Here is a 9,951-nt window from a genome sequence, read left to right on the forward strand (position 1 = left end):
GTCAAGACGAAAACGTGTGCCAACCCCTATGCATAAGTCCACAATGTTACGGAACCCGCTAGTTGATCACCAAAACATACATCAAGTAGATCACGTGAATATCCCATTGTCACCACAGATAAACACATGCAAGACATACATCAAGTGTTCTCAAATCCTTAAAGACTCAAGCCGATAAGATAACTTCAAAGGGAAAACTCAATCCATTACAAGAGAGTAGAGGGGGAGAAACATCATAAGATCCAACTATAATAGCAAAGCTCGCGATACATCTAGATCGTTCCAAATCAAGAACACGAGAGAGAGAGAGAGAGAGAGAGAGATCAAACACATAGCTACTGGTACATACCCTCAGCCCCGAGGGTGAACTACTCCCTCCTCATCATGGAGAGCGCCGGGATGATGAAGATGGCCACCGGTGATGGATCCCCCCTCTGGCGGGGTGCCGGAACAGGGTCCCGATTGGTTTTTGGTTGCTAAAGAGGCTTGCGGCGGCGGAACTCCCGATCTAGGTTTATTTCTGGGGGTTTCTGTATTTATAGGAATTTTTGGCGTTGGTTTCACGTCAGGGGGGTCTCCGAGTCATCCACGCGGCAGGGGGCGCACCCAGGGGGAAGGGCCTGCCCTCCACCCGCAGCGCCAGCCTGCCAGCCCATATGGATGGTAGATATAGGTTTTTGTAATCTGAAAATATAAAAACAGCAAGGTAACAAGTAATAAAAGTGAGCGTAAACGGTATTGCAATGTTAGGAAAACAAGGCCTAGGGTTCATACTTTCACTAGTGCAAGTTCTCTCAACAATAATAACATAATTGGATCATATAACTATCCCTCAACATGCAACAAAGAGTCACTCCAAAGTCACTAATAGCGGAGAACAAACGAAGAGATTATTGTAGGGTACGAAAGCACCTCAAAGTTATCCTTTCTGATCGATCTATTCAAGAGTCCGTAGTAACATAACACGAAGCTATTCTTTCCGTTCGATCTATCATAGAGTTCGTACTAGAATAACACCTTAAGACACAAATCAACCAAAACCCTAGTGTCACCTAGATACTCCAATGTCACCTCGAGTATCCGTGGGTATGATTATATGATATGCATCACACAATCTTAAATTCATCTATTCAGCCATCACAAAGTACTTAAAAGAGTGCCCCAAAGTTTCTACCGGAGAGTCAAGACGAAAACGTGTGCCAACCCCTATGCATAAGTCCACAATGTTACGGAACCCGCTAGTTGATCACCAAAACATACATCAAGTTGATCACGTGAATATCCCATTGTCACCACAGATAAACACATGCAAGACATACATCAAGTGTTCTCAAATCCTTAAAGACTCAATCCGATAAGATAACTTCAAAGGGAAAACTCAATCCATTACAAGAGAGTAGAGGGGGAGAAACATCATAAGATCCAACTATAATAGCAAAGCTCGCGATACATCAAGATCGTTCCAAATCAAGAACACGAGAGAGAGAGAGAGAGAGATCAAACACATAGCTACTGGTACATACCCTCAGCCCCGAGGGTGAACTACTCCCTCCTCATCATGGAGAGTGCCGGGATGATGAAGATGGCCACCGGTGATGGATCCCCCCTCCGGCGGGGTGCCGGAACAGGGTCCTGATTGGTTTTTGGTGGCTAAAGAGGCTTGCGGCGGCGGAACTCTCGATCTAGGTTTATTTCTGGGGTATTCTGTATTTATAGGAATTTTTGGCGTTTTTTTCACGTCAGGGGGGTGTCCGAGTCATCCACGAGGTAGGGGCGCACCCAGGGGGAAGGGCCTGCCCTCCACCCGTAGCGCCAGCCTGCCAGCCCATATGGATGGTAGATATAGGTTTTTGTAATCTGAAAATATAAAAACAGCAAGGTAATAAGTAATAAAAGTGAGCGTAAACGGTATTGTAATGCTAGGAAACAAGGCCTAGGGTTCATACTTTCAGTAGTGCAAGTTCTCTCAACAATAATAACATAATTGGATCATATAACTATCCCTCAACATGCAACAAAGAGTCACTCCAAAGTCACTAATAGCGGAGAACAAACAAAGAGATTATTGTAGGGTACGAAAGCACCTCAAAGTTATCCTTTCTGATCGATCTATTCAAGAGTCCGTAGTAAAATAACACAAAGCTATTCTTTCCGTTCGATCTATCATAGAGTTCGTACTAGAATAACACCTTAAGACACAAATCAACCAAAACCCTAGTGTCACCTAGATACTCCAATGTCACCTCAAGTATCCGTGGGTATGATTATACGATATGCATCACACAATCTCAAATTCATCTATTCAGCCATCACAAAGTACTTCAAAGAGTGCCCCAAAGTTTCTACCGGAGAGTCAAGACGAAAACGTGTGCCAACCCCTATGCATAAGTCCACAATGTTACGGAACCCGCTAGTTGATCACCAAAACATACATCAAGTAGATCACGTGAATATCCCATTGTCACCACAGATAAACACATGCAAGACATACATCAAGTGTTCTCAAATCCTTAAAGACTCAATCCGATAAGATAACTTCAAAGGGAAAACTCAATCCATTACAAGAGAGTAGAGGGGGAGAAACATCATAAGATCCAACTATAATAGCAAAGCTCGCGATACATCAAGATCGTTCCAAATCAAGAACACGAGAGAGAGAGATCAAACACATAACTACTGGTACATACCCTCAGCCCCGAGGGTGAACTACTCCCTCCTCGTCATGGAGAGCGCCGGGATGATGAAGATGGCCACCAGTGAGGGATCCCCCCCCCCTCCGGTTGGGTGCCGGAACGGGTCTAGATTGGTTTTCGGTGGCTACAGAGGCTTGCGGCGGCGGAACTCCCGATCTAGGTTATTTTCTGGAGGTTTTTGTATATATAAGAGGTTTTGGCGTCGAGAACAAGTCAGGGGGGTCTCCGGGCAGTCCACGAGGTAGGGGGGCACGCCCAGGGGGGTGGGCGCGCCTCCCACCCTCGTGGGCAGCCCGGGACTCTTCTGGTCCAAAAATAAGCTCCGTCAAGTTTCAGGTCAATTGGACTCCGTTTGGTTTTCCTTTTCTGCGATACTCAAAAACAAGGAAAAAACTGAAACTGGCACTGGGCTCTAGGTTAATAGGTTAGTCCCAAAAATCATATAAAATAGCATATAAATGCATATAAAACATCCTAGAAGGATAATATAATAGCATGAATACTTCATAAATTATAGATATCTTGGAGACGTATCAGCAGCCTCCGACGGTGTCCGCGTAAGTGCTTGATTTCTCTTGCGTTTCCTTTTCTTCTTTCTTGCGAACTCTCACTGAGTTTCTTCTTTTCTTGTTTGAACAGGGCCCCGCTCTCTCTTGAGCGGTCGGCCTCTGCTTTCGTGATCGGGGCTGCGGGAGGTTCCACCAACCCCAGCCGCATAGATCCGCTCGCCGACCTCCAGGAGGCGACAGAGAAGAACGCGCGAGGAGCGGGAGGAGGCGGCCAAGGCGGCGCAGGAGGAGGCGGACGCGACGGCCAAGGCCCAAGCCGATGCCGCGGCCAAGGCCCAGGCGGCCGCCGCGACCAAGGCCCAGGCGGACGCGGCCGCCAAGGCGCAAGCGGAGGAGGCCGCACGCGGCCGGACTCCGCAACTCATCATCCCACTGCGCTTCGCGCCACCGGCGCCAGAGATCCGACGCCGACCGGAGGAGCCGGCGACGACCAGCCGGTCATGGAGAGGGAAGGGGGCGACCCCGTCATCGTGGAGGCGGAAGTGACCCCGCCCACGCCGACTGCCGACGCTCAGACCAGTCGGCCTAGAGTGCCGCCAGTCGATGGCGAGCTGGTGGTGGGGGCGACCCCCTTGGTCCGTACGCTAGTGCCCTGGTGTGCGACGAAGGCGACTTTGCTGCCGCGGCCGCAGGAGATCGGGGCCGCAAGCTCATCGGCCCCTGAAGCGGAGGCCACCAGTGCCGCCCCGCGGGAATGGATGTCTGGGGGAGGGACGGGTGTCCTGAACAAGGCTGTGCACGAGGTTCATACCCAGCTGCAAGCCCAAGGCACCGCCCTTCAGAACTACACGAAGGCGTTCTTGGTGATGCGAGCGGTCGTCCGGGTATGCCTCTCGTGCTTGCTTTTTTAATTCTTGTAATCTTCCGTGGGGGCGCGCCAGCGCACCCACTGGGTGTAGCCCTCGAGTTCCGGGCCGGCTGCTGAGCAGGCGGCTCGGAACTTAAAGGTAAGTTCCGATGCTGACCCTTACTTTCCTTCCGTTGTCTTTGTTGCAGGATTACCACAACATCCGCGTGGCCGCCTTCAACTCCCAGGTCCAGGAGCTAGCCAAGCGGACCGCTGACTTGTCCGACAGCCGGAGTAAGCCTTCATCTTTTCTCTCTTGCGGGGGCGCATCAGCGCACCCGCTGGGTATAGCCCCCGAGATTCGGGCCGACTGCTGAGCAGTCGGGCCGGATCTCCTGGCAACCACTTTTCTTCTTTGTTGATTGTTGATTGTCTTTTCTTTATTGTCCTTGCAGGAGCCAACGCCACCTTGCAGCAGCGACTGGGTGAAGCCCAAACCACGTTGCGTGCCAAGGAGGCGGAGTGTAGCAAGGCGGCCCAGAAACGCGACCACCTGGTCAAGGAGCTGGTGGACCAGGCGGACCGTCACAAGGCGGCCCTCCAGAAAGCGAAGGACAGCGAGGCCAACCTCTTGGCCGAGTTCGAGACCGAGCGCTCGGCCTGGGCCGAGACGGAGAAGGCACTAAACGATGGCTACGGCCAGATCGAGGACATGCTCGATGGTGTGTTATCTTTTCTTTTCTTTCATCTATCGGCCGTCATATGAGCCGGCATTCGGCTTCACACTTCTTTTTTCCTTCTTGCACAGAGTACTTCCCTGGTCACGCCGTTGCTGCCAGCCAAGCCATCGATGCTCGCTGCGACGAGCGGAGACAGGCTGGTGCGGAGATCGCACCCAACGCCCCTCGGACCCTCGGCGAGCAGCTTCTCGCCGTTCAAGCTCGTCTCCAGCCGGCTCATCGGATGCTCCACTGGCTGCAGCGTGTCGGGGCCCAGGTGAGCTCCGCCCTCTGGCCAGGCGTCCAAGCTCCGCGCACCCCCAGACGGACCACCGACTGGTTGGAGGTGGCTGTCGGCCGCTTCGAGGCGTGGAAGGGTTCCTCGGCCCAAGCAGGCGCACGGCGGGCCTTGGAGTTCGTGAAGGCATGGTACCCTGGGCTCAACCTAGCACAGCTAGCCACGTTCCGGCAGGAGGCCCGGGAGGAGTTGGTGGCGGTGGGGCCTGATCTCACTCAACGCGCGGCAGCGATCTCCGAGTACACCGAGACCGGTGTCTTCCTCCCCGAGCTGGACGAGGAGGGCGCCGTGGTGCCGCCGAATTGGTTTGGGCTGAACCCAGACGACGGCGAAGACTCGATGGAGGAAATCACCTCCAGCGACGAAGGCGAGGACGAGGAGGGCGAGGATGGTGAAGACGACGCGCCGGAGGACGGAGCGGGCGGCCACCCTCAGCTCGACCGTGCCTCGAGCAACGAGACGCGTGCGAGCGCGTCGACTGCTGCTGAAGGTGACCAAGCCGAGACTCGCCAGCCGGCCACTCCACCAGTCGGCGCTGCCGACTCCACCAGCCTACCGGACCCGCCTGCTGCACCTTTGGCCTAGGCGGCCAATTTATCTTAACTTTTCCTGCTTTGTAGTTTCTCAAACAAAACTTGTTAAATTTGCGTAGTTCCACCCGCTGGGGCTGTATTCAAACTTCGTTGAATGCTGGCCAAGGGCCTTTTGTTATGTAAATTAAATTCCGCACGAGCTGTGCTTTGTCGAGTTCCAACTTGTCTTGCTTTCTGTTCTTTTGGCTTTTTCCTTTGCCGCCTTCCCTTGGCTGCCGCCTTGCCAGCCAGATAGCCGCTCTGCGGACTATGGCTGGGTCAAGTACTTAGCCGTTTGGGAAGACAAGTACTTTGGCCATTTAGAACATAACAAGTTAAGTAAGAAGCCGGCCGGCCGGCCGGCGAGGCGAGGAGCCGGCTTGGCCTACGTGAGTGCTTTTGTCCTTAGGCATTTTTCATGTGGGTATCGTTTCTTGCCTTTAACTCTTGCCAGCCGGACAGTCGCTCTGCGAGCTGCGGTTTATGGCAAGAGAGGGCTCTAGATGCCGGCACATTACTTGTCCGACTTCAGGTAGCACCGACATAGTACAAGGCGGCAAGCCCCCGGGGCGACTGGTCGAACCCGGTGCCAGACAGAAGAATGAAATAACACATTCATAGGCATAAAAACTTATCATATAGATAAAAAGGGTAGCCCCCGAGTGCTCCTCGAGGGACCCAATGTCTTTGCGCTTAATACAAAAGGTAGCGTGGTACATACTGTATCAACTGTAAAATCTTCGAAGGAGATTTGCATTCCATGGGTGCTCTGATTCCTTGCCGGAGTCGTCCCTCTTTCGTGCCCTGGGCTTCTGTGCATCGATCAGGTAGTAGGAGTCATTGCCCAAGGCTTTGCTGATGATGAAGGGGCCTTCCCAAGGGGCCGAGAGCTTGTGCTGGTGAAATTGCGGATGAAGACTTCGGTGAAATCTATCCAGTTGTTCACGCTGTAGGGCTTGAGGCTATTCAGCCATGTTCGGGCCGTGCCCTGAAGCATGAGGGGCACGTATTTCACGGCAACGCACTTGTTGCCGTTTGCTATGTTGACAGCGTGGAGTAGTCAACCAGCCAATATTCCGGCTTCACGGAGCCGTTGTACTTGGGCGTATCTCGCGGGAGCGAGAATCCTTTGGGGAAGGGCTTGTCGCGAATGCGGGGGGCGAAACAAGGTGGGCCGATCACTTCTTCTTCTTCCAGCGCCAGGGATCGAGCTAGGCGGTCGATCCGATGGCGGGCGTCGTTTTCTCTGACTCCTTCACGGCGGCCCAGCCGGTCACCGAGAGTCGGGTGCTCAACAGGCGGCAGGGAGGCACGCCTCTCCCTGCGAGGAGAAGGAGGAGGCGGGCGATCGCCCCGCCATTCCACTGCTCGTGGGCGGCCGTCTTGGTCGCGCTCGATGGTGAGACGCGTCCGACTGTGGCTAGCAACGGCTCTCGGTCTCTCAGGTCGCGGGTGCCGCCTGTCGGCGTCCGGGAGCTCGCGCCTTGATCTCGGCGGGGGGGGGGGGATTCTCAGTGTGCGCGCCGGGTTCCACCACGCGGCGGCCGGCTTCTTGCTGTGCGGCATCCGCATCGATGAGTTGCTGAACACGCTCCGTCATGCAACGACGCTCGTCACCTTCTAGGTGGTCCAGCTCGTCAGCTGCCGCCTGGGCAGCGCGTATGTTCTCCGCGGGCATGGCGTAGACCGGGCGGTCTACTCCGAACATGCTGGCGATGGCGGCCCTACGTTGGCGGATCGTGCCCACGCGGCTGGGTTCTCCAACAGCCGGCGTGCCGCCGATGGCGCGGTCGACCTCGCGCTGATAGGCCTCGGAGAGGCGTCTCATGGTAGCCAACTTCTTGGCGCTTTCGACGAGCGCGATGCGGCGGGCTTCTAAGGTCTCGGCGTCGGCGTATGCCGCGATGGGTGCAGACAGGTCTCGCAACGCTGCTTGCAGCAGATCCTGGGCGGCCCCGTTAGAAGCCGCGCCGTGGCTGATGACGAGCTCCTCCGTGACGGTGTTGCCGCCGCTGTCGGCTCGAGGGAGCGGGTCGTCGATGACCATCATGTTGGTGGGGAAGGCGTCAAGGGATGCCGTATCGGAGTCGACAAGCATCGGGTCAGTGGAGCTGATTGACTCTAGGTCGAGGCCGGCTCGTTGGCGATGTGGAGCTTGCCAAGGAGGTCAATGAGGCAGCTCTCGGAACTGGCAGCTCCTGCGTCGGGCGCGGGCTCGTTGATGCGGCGGATCTCCCCGACAAGATCAGCGAGGCAGCTCGCTGCGCAGGCGACTTCTGCGCCATGCAGCGCGTCGGCACAAATGCCATCAGGCGTGCTAGGCTGGCTGCGCTCGCCAGGGAGGAAGAGGGTTCTCGTCCAGAATAGATCTCCGGACGACGGTGCACCTAGCCCCACGGTGGGCGCCAAATGTCGGGGGTGTCATGCGACATATGCGAAAGGATGGCTTATCATGGTGGGGGGAGTAAGACGTCGCCGGTGCCTGGAAACGGGATAAGGCGTAAATATGAACGCCGACGCACTTTACCCAGGTTTGGGGCTCTCCTAGGAGATAACACCCCTAGTCCTGCTCTGCGGGGTCTTCACATGATCACTATCTCAACAAGTAGCTACAAGTTGCTCCTTGAGCTGTTGCTAGAGGAGGAAGAAGGGCAAGACTAGCTCTACTCCTCTCTGTATGTGTTTGTGTGGTGTGAGAAGCTGAACCCTTTGCATCTGGCCGGGTGTAGGACCTGGCTGTCAGTGTCTCTGGTGGCCGGCCTCTCCGCCGGCAACTGGGCCCGCCGCCTGGTGGGTCCTTCCGGCTATCTCCTACTTGGCCGACAGGCCGCGCCCGCCGCTTGCGGGTCTTGCCGGCTGCTTACTACTGTGGCAGTGCCTTTGATGATGTGTGCTTTGTCGGGGAGAGCGTGGCTACAGTCCCACCGCCTGGTGGGCGTTCACTGTAGCCACTCCCCGTTTCTTCTATTTAATGGCGCACAGACTCCAAGGAAGGGGGGGCGCCTGGTCAGGAGTCGGCCTCCCCATAAGCCGGCTGGTCAGGGCTTGCCGCCTTCAGGCCTCTCACGGACAGGTAGGGCCGGCCGCCTGCGGGCCGTACCGACAGTACGTCGTGGGAGCATGGCCTTCTTTGCCATGGATGATGTCATGGGCAACGTGGCAACAGTGTCGTGCCGGGTGAGGGATATCCGCCCAGTACGCTGCACTGTGGCCACGCTCCGTCCTGGATTCGGGGGGTGGCAGGCTATTCTGTAGCCACACCCCGTCCCGTCATGTTTATGTGGGTGCTAACTTCGAGGGCACGAGGGGCCGCCTGCTAGGAGTCGGCCCACTCCGTGGCCGTCTTCTGGATTCTGCCGCCTCCTGGCAGCCGGCCGTTTGGACCAGCCAGCCCCAAGAAGGCGGTCTTCTGCCTTTGATTCTTGAGGGGTGTAGCCGGCCCGATGTCTTGAAATACCAAGGGAGCCTGATGAGGCTACCCGTGGTCATTTACTCCGACACTGAGTCAGCGACACGCGCCTCGTCTTCCATAAGAATGCCTCGGTTTCCCGCGGGGAATCAATGGCAAGGCTGCCGCCGGTCAACCTTGTCATTGATTCCTCACGGGCAGCGCGTCACGGGCGGCGCGGCAACGCCTCCCCTCCCGCCATGCGCACACACGGCACGGGGCTATAAAACCAGCGGCTCCCCCTCGCCGCTGGCCACACCAGCCCGAGCCCAAACCAGTCGCTGAGCTCTGCCTCTCTCCCGTCCGCCGCCGAGCTCTGCCTTTCTCCCCGTCCACCGGCGTTCGTCCCCTTCCCTCTCAACGATGGCCGAACGCTTCCCAGGCGACGCGGCGGCGGCCAACGGCTTCGGCCGCCGCTCGCTCCACGAGTGGGAGGCGTACCTCTTCTTCGAGGCCAACATCCTGGCGCCGCCGGACATGCGCGCCGGGCCGACGGGGTGGAGGCTCAGCAACGGGGGCGTCCCCATCCCCCTGGTGCCCGATGTCAACGCGCGCCCCGCCATCTTCGCCGCTGAGGTCGACCGCGTGCGGGCGTCCCTAACGGAGGAGCAGCGCGCCCTCCCCCAATACGCCGCCGACAACCACACGTCGTGGGCGGCGTACTTCCAGCGCCGGCAGGCGCAGCGGCTGGCGTCCACCAATGGGGCGCCGGTGGTGGGCGGCGTCAAGAACAGCGAGGAGCGCCGCGTATGGTGGGGCGCCCCCGGCCGCACGCTCCACGAGGTGCTGGCATACCTCGAGGGCGACAATGACTCGGCGCTGGCATAACCTGCCGCGGCGGCCGCCCCGCCCCCCCACCCCCCCC

Source organism: Triticum aestivum, chromosome 5D (assembly GCF_018294505.1).
Source record: "Triticum aestivum cultivar Chinese Spring chromosome 5D, IWGSC CS RefSeq v2.1, whole genome shotgun sequence".
Lineage (NCBI taxonomy): Eukaryota > Viridiplantae > Streptophyta > Magnoliopsida > Poales > Poaceae > Triticum > Triticum aestivum.